This window comes from Biomphalaria glabrata, chromosome 1 (assembly GCF_947242115.1).
Source record: "Biomphalaria glabrata chromosome 1, xgBioGlab47.1, whole genome shotgun sequence".
Lineage (NCBI taxonomy): Eukaryota > Metazoa > Mollusca > Gastropoda > Planorbidae > Biomphalaria > Biomphalaria glabrata.
In genome coordinates, this window is record NC_074711.1 from 38,426,329 (window position 1) to 38,442,080 (window position 15,752).

The window sequence follows — 15,752 nt, forward strand, 5'->3', positions numbered from 1 at the left end:
AGATAGATAGATAGATAGATAGATAGATAGATAGATAGATAGATAGATAGATAGATAGATAGATAGATAGATAGATAGATAGATAGATAGATAGATAGATAGATAGACAGACAGACAGACAGACACACAGATAGATAGATAGATAGATAGATAGATAGATAGATAGATAGATAGATAGATAGATAGATAGATAGATAGATAGATAGATAGATAGATAGATAGATAGATAGATAGATAGATAGATAGATAGATAGATAGATAGATAGATCTAAATGTAATGATTGACTCAAGAGATAGAAGAGATAGAAGAGAACACTAAAAACATTTTCTTGTTTTACCCAAACTTCTGGTTCGGAGTTGGGGGAAAAAAAAAGTGTCTGGGAGTCGTCCAAGCTAAGACCTAATTCACTGGTCACTAATGGCGCCCTTTCTGCCTGCATTTATTATCGTCTGGAGTCTTCTCTCTAGACGCGGGCTCAGTGAAACACGAAAAAAAAAAATGAAGTTGGCGGTTCTCAAGATTCGTACATGAATAATAAACTTTGGGGACCTGTTTGCGAACTGACACTCCAGACTACAAAGTTCTATGATTACCGTGGGACTATACATTTAAATAACTTAATCTAGTTTATGAAATATTGGTATTAAATTATATTTGATAACGAAAAAAAGAAAATAAACGTTACTTTATTAAGATATATAGCTGTAAATGTGGAGTCCTTCCACGAGGTTGTAGGATCAACGGATTTTTTTTTAAAATTCGTGCAAGTTGTTACTTAGTCCATATACATCAATCTCTCTCTCTCTCTCTCTCTCTCTCTCTCTCTCTCTCACTCGTTCTCAATCTGTATACACATCAATGATAAATACATGTAAATGCATTAAGTGAATCTAAATCTACCAACGTAAATACTTTGAATGCTATTGTTTCTATGTATTACTTTGAACCCGAAGCAAAAAACAGGCAGAACGTGAAACAACAAACTATCTTGAAAGTTTTCTCAAAGAAACCAAGCCCAAAACCTCTTCCATTGAAGTTTAGAAAAGCGAACACACAAAATATTTATAGATAAGACCTCGTTTTAATTCTTGGCTTAAAAATCAATTCATCCTGAATCATTTCATCCAGACTTGATTGTGAAGAGCTACAAGAGAGAAAGGGTTAGAACGAACTGGAAGGAATGGGGCATAAAGCTTGTGTGTATCTGAGGATTGTGGGTCAGTGCGTGCAGAACAAACGAGTGCCTTAGCTTAGCCTTTATGAACTAAAAACAGAATAGAATGACATCTAGAGAGAGAGAGAGAGAGAGAAAGAGAGACAGAGAGAAAGATATAGAGAGAAAGACAATAAGAAGGAGAGAGAGAAAGAGAGTGAGAGAGAAAAAGAGAGAGAATAAGAAGGAAAGAGAGAGAGCGAGAGGGAGAGAGAAAGAGAGGAGAGATAGTGAAAGAGGAGAAGGAGAGAGAGAGAGGGAGAGGGAGAGAGTTACGAAATGACACTTTAAGAGACATAAATAAATATCTACAGAAAAATGTAAAGATGGCGTCAAGACTGCCCATATTTTATTTGTTCAGCTTGGTGATTTCTGTGTGAGGGCTTAGAATGTGATACAACACTATAACAGCAACAATACAACAAGCTTTTTACCTTCATATTTTTTTGTTACTGTCATAAAACGCGATAGTGGGGAACTTCCGATGGTCTCAAAATAAGACAGGACAATATCCACCGAATTTGGATGCCTCCTTTAACACCCCTCCATTTCCTCCCGCTATTTCTCCTTTCACAACAGTCACAGAAATAGAACCTGTTGCTCACGTTCGTGGGCGCACCCCTCATCCTCGCCCCTTCACCTCCCAGCAGGCACATACCATCGCTCCCCCCCCCTTCTTAAAGCGCCCTCTACTCAAACTTCAAAGAGCATTCATTCGTACAGACCCTTAAGGCCTGACCAGCCACACGTTCTGATCAGGAGCACTTCACGGGTAACAATAAAAACTAGGTTTGGGGCGTGAGTCGGGGCTGAATCATATTGAAGGGGGGAAGGAAGGGGGAAATTGGAGGGAGGGGGAATTGTCAGCTTCAAGCTGTCTGGCGTTGTCTAGGGGCTGACTCGCTGGGGGGGGGGGGACTACAAAAGGTCAATTTTATTGTTGTCTGGAGATATGCAAATTAGAATGCGAGGAACGACAGCCTGTCTTGAATATTTTAGAGGCGTCTTCAATCTCCGTTCACGTCCCCGTATGATGATCTTCTACATCAAATTTAGAGCACGGGTCGATATATTTATAGCTCTGTATCTCTGGGCTCCATTTGATTAAGCTACAATAATATTCCGTCTAGTCTCTTAGAGCAGGCTGTATACACCATAACAAAACACAGTGTCTTAAATAATATTCCGTCTAGTCTCTTAGAGCAGGCTGTATACACCATAACAAAACACAGTGTCTCAAATAATATTCCGTCTAGTCTTTTAGAGCAGGCTGTATACACAATAACAAAACACAGTGTCTTAAATAATATTCCGTCTAGTCTTTTAGAGCAGGCTGTATACACCATAACAAAACACAGTGTCTTAAATAATATTCCGTCTAGTCTTTTAGAGAGGCTGTATACACCATAACAAAACACAGTGTCTCAAATAATATTCCGTCTAGTCTTTTAGAGCAGGCTGTATACACCATAACAAAACACAGTGTCTCAAATAATATTCCGTCTAGTCTTTTAGAGCAGGCTGTATACACCATAACAAAACACAGTGTCTTAAATAATATTCCGTCTAGTCTCTTAGAGCAGGCTGTATACACCATAACAAAACACAGTGTCTCAAATAATATTCCGTCTAGTCTCTTAGAGAGGCTGTATACACCATAACAAAACACAGTCTTAAATAATATTCCGTCTAGTCTCTTAGAGAGGCTGTATACACCATAACAAAACACAGTGTCTTAAATAATATTCCTTCTAGTCTCTTAGAGCAGGCTGTAAACACCATAACAAAACACAGTGTCTTAAATAATATTCCGTCTAGTCTCTTAGAGCAGGCTGTATACACCATAACAAAACACAGTGTCTTAAATAATATTCCGTCTAGTCTCTTAGAGCAGGCTGTATACACCATAACAAAACACAGTGTCTTAAATAATATTCCGTCTAGTCTCTTAGAGCAGGCTGTATACACCATAACAAAACACAGTGTCTTAAATAATATTCCGTCTAGTCTCTTAGAGCAGGCTGTATACACCATAACAAAACACAGTGTCTTAAATAATATTCCGTCTAGTCTCTTAGAGCAGGCTGTATACACCATAACAAAACACAGTGTCTTAAATAATATTCCGTCTAGTCTCTTAGAGCAGGCTGTATACACCATAACAAAACACAGTGTCTCAAATAATATTCCGTCTAGTCTCTTAGAGCAGGCTGTATACACCATAACAAAACACAGTGTCTTAAATAATAATCCTTCTAGTCTCTTAGAGCAGGCTGTATACACCATAACAAAACACAGTGTCTCAAATAATATTCCTTCTAGTCTCTTAGAGAGGCTGTATACACCATAACAAAACACAGTGTCTCAAATAATATTCCGTCTAGTCTCTTAGAGCAGGCTGTATACACCATAACAAAACACAGTGTCTCAAATAATATTCCGTCTAGTCTCTTAGAGCAGGCTGTATACACCATAACAAAACACAGTGTCTCAAATAATATTCCTTCTAGTCTCTTAGAGCAGGCTGTATACACCATAACAAAACACAGTGTCTCAAATAATATTCCGTCTAGTCTCTTAGAGCAGGCTGTATACACCATAACAAAACACAGTGTCTCAAATAATATTCCGTCTAGTCTCTTAGAGAGGCTGTATACACCATAACAAAACACAGTGTCTTTGTAAAAAAAAAGACTTTCTAATCAGAGCTAGACTTGTGGTTTAGACAACTAATAATCTGGATGTCCTTTCTAGGCAGTAAAAGAAATAGTGGTTTCAGAGCACAGTATAAGGTTGAAGTCCAAACGAACATAAAACAGAAACACTAATAATAAATAATACTAGCTAGGCTTATAATATATCTGGTAGCACGAAGGAGAACACTCGTCTGCAGTGGCTTTCTCTTTACATTTATCATGGCAGAACTGAATTGACCAGTGTTTCCCGAACTGTGTTCCACGGAACCCTAGAGTTCCTCGAAGGTTGAATGGGTGTTCCACGAACTACTGGAATAGTTAAATAGTAGGTCACCACTTGAATTAGTCTCTCTAAACAAAAATAAGCAAAGTGTTCCGCTGAATACTTAAAATAAGGTAAGATCATTTTTATTGATCCCATCAAATGGAAATTTAGTTTGAATACAACTGACAACCTCAGCGTAACTACTGTTACTAAAATGTACGGAGTGTTCCATTAAGGGACAAGTTTGGGAACCACTGGCCTAGACTTAGAAATGTATCCCTTGCTCTCTGGAGCTTTATTTTGTTTTATAAGTTTCGGATTTACCTTCAGAGTTATTACATCTTAGCCCAAATCTCCCCCAGGACGACGGGGGAGGGGGATGAAGCGGGCAGGGTTCGAACCCGGGACCATCGACACAGTAGCTCAGACGGCACAACACGACCGTTAAGGAAGTAGTCACGTGACCAACACAACGGGCAACCACAGCCTGTTGCCCAACGTAAAGTGGCCAGTAGAGTTGGATTGGGTGTCCAAACCAATCCCAGTCTTCAACAGGACTCCAACTCGAGATCACGTGGCTTGAAACAAAAAATTAATTAAAAGATTCAAAACAACATTCACAGTATGATTAAGAAAGAATTGGAGTCTTTATATTTAAGCAATAAATCTCTAAATGTTGGTGCTTAATTTTTGTTGGGGTCTTAAAGTGTTGTTTTAATAACAAACTTTGTGTACTTAAGCCTCGTTCTGAAGACGAGATAATGTATGCAAATATTTCCTGCAGACTGTCTAGCATTGGAAACTTCCGACTTTATATATAGAAGGAATGAATAAGATGTAAATTTTTATCAAGGACATCTATACGTATTTACAAACTAATATTCAGTATAGAGAGGAAAATAAAACACCATCTTAGAAAACTAAATAGTCTGAAAGTAGAGATGAGAACGCCATCAGACAAGACCCAACACAGTCATGTACTTCACTAGGATGAACACGTACACACATACACACACGCTTTGACTTCAGCCAATTTATTGAGGTCGATGTGCTGACTTGCTGTCTTATCTAGTTCACATTTATTGGAGAACCAGGTCATGTCAACACCAAATGGCGCCCCTCCCCCAAACCAAAACTAAAAAACAAGTATAAAAAAAGAAACACTTTGAATTTAGTTATCGTGATAGCATATTCCTTCCTGCTTTCTATCTATATGCGTCAACATATTGTTCTCATACATACACACTGTGTACACACGCACGCACACACACACACACACACTCTTACACTCAAAACCCACACACAAGAAGCTCTCGTACAGATGTAGCTCAATCTGGGTAAATGAACTATGAACAATTAGTTCATTTCATTTACGATTGAGGAATACAAGAGCGTTAGAAGTGGTACGGCCAATACATTGGTCTATATGTGCGTGTATTGGAGGTCAAAGTTCGTGGACATAATTAAGTGTAAGACTTTTATTGACAGACTCTCAAGAGTCTGAAAACTCTGAATAGATTTATTTAAAAACAAACATGGCAAACATATTTCATCTACTCATGTGTAAAAGTTATTGAGTTAAAACTGTATAAACAAAATTGTCATAAAGAAGTTTGTCGGTGTGATATTTATTTTTAAAACATGTTACCAACATTCCGGTACACTTATTACAAATTATATTAAATATGTTCGTCCCTGATACATGCCCTGTACAATACAATCAGTATAAATTAGGCTACTTTAAATCTAAACCGTTTAAGTTTCATATTTCCTCAAAAAGTATATTGATACTAAAGATGTAAATTTAAAGCTTCAAGCCTCCTCGTATGCAGCAACGGTTGCTATAGTTACATTTCCAAGGTTCACGAATTCTCTGAAACATCATCGTCCCATTTTTTTTTTTCGGTAATTCCCAACTTACTTTAGTTACTTCATGTGCTCATAATGATTGTAGTGTTAATAGACCAGATGAGACAAGACAAGATAATTTTTATGGATTTTTATTGGTAAACATGAAAAGTCTGCAACATTCATCGACATTGCCACTTATCCATTGACGTTACACAAAGACAAGGAGGACCATAAGAACAAAATATGAGAACCTTCGCTGGCAGATTAAGCGTCTGTGGAAGTTAAATAAATCTACATGTATTCCCAATTGTGATGTCAGCCGAAGGGGTTAGTCAGGGCCGACCTTAGGCATAGGCAAATTATGCAACCGCCCAGGGTCCTTGATTGGTGAGGGCCTCGCACAGGACAAAGAAATTTTTATTTTTTTTGAGAAACAAAAAGCAAACCAAGGATTGAACCTCAAGCATAGCAGAACTGTAAGGCCCTATTATTACAAGCCTAGCTCAAAGTCTCTACCATGACTCAGGATTTGTTCATCAATGTTTCCAGACTACAAATGTTAGAAGACCATTGTGTTTTCTTTTTGGTGAAATATAGAAACATTATTTCTAGTCTGGTGATCAGGAATCGTCCATGATGCATATTATTGCTATCGGCGCTATATGAATAATTTTTTTTTTTTATTCCATTCCATTAAGGGCCACCTCGTTCACTTCGCCTATTTAAGGCCGGCCCTGGGTTAGTACTAATGACTTCCTGACCTTGAACATTCTTAGGAAGATTTTCATTACTTATCAGAGGGCAGTTCCGCTGCAGACCTGCCATATCATCAAAAAATGTCTCAGTGGACACTCTTAAGGGGAGACTTAACTGTATTCAGTTTTCTTTAAATTCATCTCCATCCTGTTAGTTTAAGAGTAAGGCAAATACTTTATGTTACAAATAATCATTTGTCACGTCCATAGTTTCACTGGACTGACTTACCAATTTGAGAGCATCCAGTCTCACCAGATAAAAACTATTTCCACCGTTCAAACGTGACACTGACCATAGTCAAATAAAGAAGACAAATGCATGGATCTGTTGTACCTCAGCACCATGATTTATTCACGCAGGAGCTTTGATTTAATGTCAATAAACACCCACCATATCAACTGCTCTTCTGTGACACCTTTTTACACTGACTCATATCAGTGAGCTGTGGTCTGCGTGTGTGTGTGTGTGTGTATGTAGTTCTGTGCTCTGCATGTTTGTGTTTGTGTGTGTGTGTGTAGTTCTGTGCTCTGCGTGTCTGTGTAGCTCTGTGCCATGTGTGTGTGTGTCTGTGCTTAGCACTGAAAGAATATCGAAACTTTTCAATTTCCACCATGCAATTATTGAAACCGCCTTCACCGCGTGCCTCTCTCCACCACCCCCTCCACCATCCCCTTCACATTTCTAAATTCAGGGTCTGAGGATTAAAATGCAAGGAAGCATCAAATTAAAGAGGTTTAGGAGATTTCCCTTCCATTTACTTCTCTCCTCATCCTCCCCGCCCTCTTTGCCTCTCTCTCTCACACACACACACATTCTCTCACACCCAAAGCGTATTTCTCTTGGTTCAGGTCGAACTGGTCTCGCGACACTCAACAGGAGATGTAAATGCGGCAATGTTTACATAACAATAACACGGTGTTGCCCCCCCCCCCCCCCCCCGTGTCCTAGACAATAAGCTTTTCTCCAAAAAGTCTAAACTCTGAATCTCGACTCTATTTGCTATCGCTTTCTATCCTTCACTTTATGAGGTCACAAATAAGGCCTAGCTAAATTTATACAGTTCTTTGGGGCACTACTTTTTGGAAGCCTAGATTTCCATTGTCAGTGCTGGATTGAACTAGATCCAACATAAGCTATAGTTAAGGACACAAACTTGCTTTTGCCCCCCCCCCTTCCCTTTCCCCATGGCTCCAATTATATTTTAAATAGTTTTGAAGAAAGAGCAAAGGAAAAAATGTCTTATGTTGATTACAAGGGGCGCCATTGATCAAATAGCTTAGGGCCTTATCAAATCTAAATCCGATCCTAACCATTGTGTTGTTTGTAATATTTAACTACTAGAGAAGTTTATTTTTGGCGATAAATTTAGAGTCTTTTTAAAAATTACAAGTACAATCTAACAATCTATACGCATGTGTTAATAAAGTCATTTATTACACACTTAAGGGAAACTGAAGTTTTATTTAAATATGTCATTCAGTTTTTAAAATATGCATATATGTAACCCTGCCGGACCAAGTAAAAGGGTTACATATATGCATGTTTTTCGTATTTTCTATACAGTCGTTTACCCCTGCAGCAGTTAATCTTAGTTTTTAAAATAAATGTATGTTAATGCTTATAATATCTCTACTGGTCAAATAACCGGTCAAATCAGTTAAAGGCATATGTCAAACTGACCCAGTCAACAAAGTTCAAAATGTGTAAACACTTAATAAGAAAATTGAACAATGGATATAGCTCTTGCAGGAATGCATGCAAACACACACACATAGTAAGACAAAAGGGACATAGAGGACACACAATCAAAGTCATCAGAAGGGCAGCTTAAAAACCTCAAAGTCACAAAGAATGAGGCAGATAAGGGACGGACCTTGACCACACACTATTATCGTCTTCCTCTCAGAAGTGTAACCTGTAAAATGGCGAAAGTTTGTGATGATTGCATGAGAAAACTTTCGAGCGACGTACGTCTCTTCAAGAGCTCAATCTATTATTCTACATACAGAATTGTGTCACAACCAAAGGGTCTCTTAAAATGAGCATTATCTAACTTCTCAATTTCATCAAGTTTCTATACAAAGACCTCAAATCTAATGTTACCATATCGAGTCTATTTGATGTTTGTTTCTATCACATTGTTTAGGAATTACATTTCGATACATACAACTTCTTTACAATATAAACAAAGACAAAACATCTTTACGAACATGGATATGAGATGGATGTTGGATACATTTCTTGTTATGATCACTTTAAGAGAATTAATGTTTTAATTTAAGATGATACTTTTAAAATATAATTTTTTGTTAAATATTTGTATTTTAATATAATTATCCTTCATAGCTATATAATATTAACGTGTTAAGTTGGGGGGAGGGTACAATAATTGCAACACAAATTATAAACTTGGAAATATCTATTACTGTCTGATCTTTCTCTTTGTGTCAAATAAGGAGGCCTGATAGTTGTGTGTATATATATATACACAGAAAACAACTAAAACTACTTGAGCGCTTTCACCAAAGAAGACCACACTACAAACAGCGATGTCCTTGCGAACGCTGGTCTGGACAGTACGGAGGGACTTCTTATATTGGTCCGACAGTTACGCTGGGCAGGGCACGTATCCCGTATGGAGGACAGGCATGCCAAAGGCAGTCTTTTTTTTGTGAGCTAAAAGGTGGTCGACGTAACAGAGGCGCCGCACGGAAACGCTTCAAAGACCAGCTTATGCGCCAACTTGCCTTAGCTGACATAGAAGATAGCACCTGGTTGCATGAGGCCTCAGAACGAGACAGCTGGAGGTCATTCACAAAGGCCGCTGGATACACATTTGAGACCAAAAGAAAATCCGCTGCGGAGGACAGACGCAGACGGCGAAAGAAAATCTAAATCGACCACCTTCGGACAATGGTTATGCTTGCCCTGGATGTGGCAAAATATCTAGGTCACACCTGGGGCTGCGCAGCCACGGGAAATACTGCATTCCTCACTAATCTTCGGACTCGAAGACAAGCCTATGAGAGAGAGAGATTAGATAGATTAGGTAGGTAGGTAGGTAGATAGATAGATAGATAGATAGATAGATAGATAGATAGATAGATAGATAGATAGATAGATAGATAGATAGATAGATAGATAGATAGATAGATAGATAGATAGATAGATAGATAGATAGATAGATAGAGATAAGTAAGTTGCTAAATAATTTCCCTCCAGACATCGGTACCTGCCTGGTGCTGACATGGAAGTGGTAGAATCTTTCCCAACAGTTACCACTGGTCAACAAAACATCTAGATCTATTTCAGGAGTTCTCTTTCTCTTTTTTTTTTCCACGGACATAATGCAGAAATAATTGGTCAGTTTAGAATTCATGAAAATTGAACCCACGATGTCGGCCAGCGCGATTGGCCAGACCTAGTCTAGATCTCCAATGCGATTGGTCCGCTCGGGTAAGATTTCCCTGAACACGAAAGCCTTTCAGTCCCATGGTGCCTCACGCTCGAGCAGACGTTGTTTTGTTTTTGTTTACTTGACAACATCGAGCCACCGGACATAACAACACCACAAAGTTAGCACGAAGCTTGGACACGAAGACTTTCTCGAAGGGTAGTCCAGAACACGAGAACATCAACTGTGTCTTTTGTTCGCTAATAGTTATAGTCACTGTCAGTTATGTTCGCTAATAGTTATAGTCACTGTCAGTTATGTTCGCTAATAGTTATAGTCACTGTCAGTTATGTTCGCTAATAGTTATAGTCACTGTCAGTTATGTTCGCTAATAGTTATAGTCACTGTCAGTTATGTTCGCTAATAGTTATAGTCACTGTCAGTTATGTTCGCTAATAGTTATAGTCACTGTCAGTTATGTTCGCTAATAGTTATAGTCACTGTCAGTTATGTTCGCTAATAGTTATAGTCACTGTCAGTTATGTTCGCTAATAGTTATAGTCACTGTCAGTTACGTTCGCTGTAGGATATGCCACTCTTTCAATAATACAAACTCTAATAATATAATTATGTCTTTTGTTGTTTTGTTACGAAAGAAATAGAAATGCAAAAATCCTGTCCTCTTCCGGTTTGAGAGAGAAAGGAAAAATACAAGAGAATAGAAGCATAATCATTACACAATCATTACATAATCATTACATGACATGATTACTATAATTTTATTTTAATTATTTCTTGTTTGTATTACAATTAACCCCGATATTTTTTGTATGTTTTTAAATGTTATATTTTTATTGACTGGTATATTCAGAATTTAGAGATGATTGTAAGACGGTATTGTAAAAATAGTTGTATGATGATTTATAAGAAGACTGGCTCCTGCACATGGCCCACCGAAGTGCTAGTCAGACTGAATGGTATTTGAGATGGTCGGGTGTGTGAGTCTGTCTTGCTTCAATTTTTGTTTCCGACGCGGAGATGTTCACTCATGACTTTTAAAGGCACTGACTTACGACTTAGCTTACATCTTGTGAGTGTTTGTCTTGTGATTGTGTGTGTGTAACACTCTGAGTGTGAGGGTGTGTGTATCTCTATATGTATATCTCTGTTAGGTTGTGTGTATCCTTGTGAGAGTTGTATCCCTGTGTGTGTGTGTATTCCTGTCAGTAAGTGTATTCTTGGTACTGACTATTCTATTCTAAGTCCTAGTTGGATCAGAAAGTTCTTTAAGTGATTTGAACAGCACCTCTCAACTTTTAGTTTACTAAACAATTTCTCGCCTCATGCGTGCGTGTGTGTGTGTGTGTGTAGGTATGTTTTCTTTTCTCCCACCCTTGGTCCAATTTTCACTTAACTCCTCATTATCTCAAAGTCTGCGGAGAGTACTTCAAAATGTCAGCCTGGTTAAGTGTTTCTGCTCTAAGCTTTACAGACATAGAAGATGGCTTCCAATTCAACCTAGAAGTACCTAGACTTCGTGCATAATTTTTAAAAAATGAGATTTGAAACTAATAATATTCCGAACGTTGCGCACTAAATTTAAAACATTGATGTTTATTCAAAATATTATTCAACATTATTAAACAAGAAAAGATTATTCAAAACAGACATTTCTTGAATGTTATTATGTCTTTGATATTATGTCATTATGTCTTTGAACAAAAAACGATGTAAATAGACTCACACACAGAAACCTGGAAGTCGGGATAAAAAGCTTATTAAAATTTAGGCATTTTATACAAGAATGTAAAATGAATGTTTTTCAACACTAAGAAATCAAATTTCAGTTGTTTGGATGTTTAGAGTGCAGTGATTGGACCCCATGGTGACCTGCTAACTATCGTAAAAAACGCAAGCTAAAAATCTATGGCCATATTACAAAATCTTCGGGGCTAGCTAAGACCTTCCTTCAGGGAACAGTACCAGGAAAAAAGAAGAAGAGGCAGACAGAGAAAGCGATGTAAGGACAACATAAAAGAATGGACAGGCATGCCATTGAATGGGGTTCTAACTAAGGCTAAGGACAGCGAGGAACGGAGAAGGACGGTCGACGAATCTTGCTTGGTGCCCCAACGGTCCATCAGACTAAGGGATAGGTAAAGGTCAAGGATTAGAGTGTCGTAAAATAGTGTCAGGGAGTTCGGTGTTAAGACAGAACACAATGAAAGGACAGAAAGTGTGAGGTGATGTCAGGGAGTACTGTGCATCAAGAGAGTGCAGAGTCATATAAAAGAGTATGGTTCAAAACGAGGTCACAGAGTCATATACAAGAGTATGGTTCAAAACGATGTTACAGAGTCATAGCCCCCAATGTAACCAGTGAATGCAGTCATGTGCAATAAGACGGTATCCTACAAGCGTGCAGAGTATAATAAAAGAAAAAAGTTCGATGCAATGTGTAAAATGTAAAATGCGTTTCCAAAGAGTTTGATTTAAATACAGCCGAGAACGTACAATCCATTGACACAGAGTATGGTGGGCGAGAGTTCTGTATCATACAATGCGAGAGAGAGAGAGAGAGAGAGAGGTGCATGCTTGTCTTTTGAGAAAATTCCGTGCTCACTTCCCTCTCTATATATATCTTTTAAGCTACAAGTTTTTTTATATATAATAATCAGAATCGAATTTTAGAATATAATTTTTGAGTAGTTGATGTAGATCTATTTCCAAGGCCCATCTCTTATTATCATTAGCTATCATTAAAAAAAAACTGTTAAATAAAAATATTCTTTTTGTATACCTTATAAAATTAAGAAAATATGACTAATGACAATGACGTCTATGTCTCTATGTAAATATGCACATATGAGTCTTTGTCTATGAGACAAAATAGAAAGATCAAGACGGGGTGGCTCCATGACAACAACAATGTATTTATTATACATGTAAACTGCATATGTGTATGTGTCTAGATGTAAATGTGTATATTTCTAAATGTAAATTTGTATGTGTCTAAATGTAAATGTGTATATGTCTAGATGCAAATGTGTATACGTCTAAATGTAAATGCGTATAGGCCTATGTCTAGATGTCAATGTGTTCTGACTTGTCAACTGCGGAAAATTCACTTTACAGAAAACTTCACATAAGGAAAACAAAAATGTGATCTTATATCCGATAGTGCTTACAATAAAATAAAAAGCGGCATATTGACATGTCTCATCAATCAACTTGAACTAAAGAATTGACTCTGATTTTATGAAAAACAATCACATCTATTTTTAGGCTTTTGTTTAAATTTCATTGATTGAACTTTTCGACCGCAAAACTTCAGCATTATTTCAAACAATAGAAAAAAAATCAATACAAATAAAAGCAACCTTATAGTTGCATTGGATTTTCTTTATTGTCTATATAAGTCATTGCTTTGGGACTGCATGATGTCAGCTTACCTAATAGTAAAGTCGGTTTGGCATACATCATAAGGCGATGTGACTTCGAAGAATAGTCTTAATTGATTAGTAATGTAACTAAGAATCGGAACAAAAACTGGAATTCGTACATAAAAGACACGAGAAGCTGTAACAGAATACACTGAACCAGATGTAACAGAATACACTGAACCAGATGTTACGTTTGATGAAAAGATGAACGTACAATTTTATATTCAATAATCTTCCTAATACATAACTTTCTATCTACTCGCTTTTAAATTGTTATAGTTGCAGGGATCTTATTGGAAAATTTAGTTTAGGTAAATAGATAGATAGATAGACAGACAGACAGACAGACAGACAGACAGACAGATAGATAGATAGATAGATAGATAGATAGATTGATAGATAGATAGATAGATAGATAGATAGATAGATACTAGATAGATAGATAGATAGATAGATAGATAGATAGATAGATAGATAGATAGATAGATAGATAGATTGCACTAGTTTGAAGTGCTCACACTGACAAAGTCCTATGCATAATTGAGCACAATCAGGACTCACTCAACCATGATGAACATCATTAAGAAGCCTGAGCTACTATTTTTAGAAAGCTGGCATTACATATTCCCAAAGAAGAATACCTTCATAACATTTGATTCTATCAACAAAAACTTGCACTTGAGATAATGTTGCAATGAAAAGATCGAATTTTATAAAGTAAACTTGCAAAAATTAACAACTACATATCCAGATCTTATCTATAGTTGGATGCCTAATAAACTGGTGTCAGCTCCAAGAGTGACGTTACAGAATCATCCAAGGACATCTAGAATCTATATACCTATATTATATCCCACGACGTTACTTTTTAGGATTAAATATTTGTCTTTAAAATTACACGATAACCCAATGTGTTAATAATTAGGCAACAGACAACAACGTATAGATCTAGTACTTTCAAAACTTACCTAGATATTTGGGGGAATAATATGTACACCAATGAAAAAACAGTCGTATGTGACGAATCCTGGCACATACATTCAAACACACAGCAGCATATAATCCAAATAAGACGGATGTAGGAATTATTTATGAATAAGCCTTAGAATTAGAACGAAAGAATGCATGCATTGTTAACTCCATAGAGGACTTGCTGCACCGCTGTACCTAAAAAAACACACACACTATTAAAATCCTAGGTCGACACGCTCCAATAGTCTGTGCCAAGACGCTTCTATTTTTAAACTTTTCCCCCCAGTATATTTTTTCCCTTACAAAGGGGTTAAATTCATACTATACAGCAAACCGCTTTTTTTTTTCTCTCTTTAATTATATGCTTCCGCCTGGACCGAATATTTGTAATCACAGAAGAGTGTATAGATTCCTCACACACACTTGCACAGGGTAGAATTCCCTATCAATATGAAGACATGCTCGCAACCCGTGGCGAAAACGGGGGAGAGAGAGGACTCGCGCTACAGCCATGTGATGTTCAAACACGAAGACGCTGTGGCAGAGCGCGAGGTCTTGTCGACTGCTGGGTTTAGCCGGCCAGCAAACCATGGCGGTATTTTCTGAGGGTTTTTTTTTTTCCTCGTCTTCTTCATCTATGGATCTTTTCTCTCCAAGATCAATTCGCGGTTTTTTTTTACTGCGACCCCCTCCACATTCACTTTCTTTTATTTTTTTTTTTTTTGGGGCGGGGTTATCCTAGATGCCTCCCCCCCCCTATTATCAAGCCCTCCTTGATTTCTATCCCCTTTGTTAGGAATAAGATATCTTTGAGCAATATTAACGCCAAATAACCAACTCTAGACAGAATAGTCTTTTGTCTTGACGCTCTAATTCTGCTAATATAGTCTATTTGCTACAGTTCCTGTATCAAACTGGATATGACTGCTGCACCGGACAAATGTTTGTATCAATCATTGCTTCTGTAAAACTGAAAAGCCATCTGTAACTTTCTACCATCTCGAGAAAAAATTCTTCAGAGATCTCTGAGCTACAAGGACTTATCTCTTCTATTTTTGAAATGTCCACTCCATATGTCCCTAAGAGCCTATCCTCTTTGAATGCCCCTTCCTAATCCACCTTAGGCAGACCCTACTTCCACTACAGCCTAACATAACCAAC

The 15,752-nt window shown here is 37.5% G+C and overlaps 1 long non-coding RNA gene across 1 annotated transcript in view; it reads right to left on the reverse strand.

The window, feature by feature from the left end:
* Window positions 1-15,239, reverse strand: part of LOC129927256 (uncharacterized) — a 56,462-nt gene extending 41,223 nt beyond the window's left edge. Inside the window, exon 1 of the long non-coding RNA XR_008778894.1 lies at window positions 14,588-15,239. This is a non-coding gene — a long non-coding RNA (uncharacterized LOC129927256). The remainder of the gene's footprint in view (window positions 1-14,587) is intronic.
* Between the last annotated feature and the right edge of the window lie 513 nt (window positions 15,240-15,752).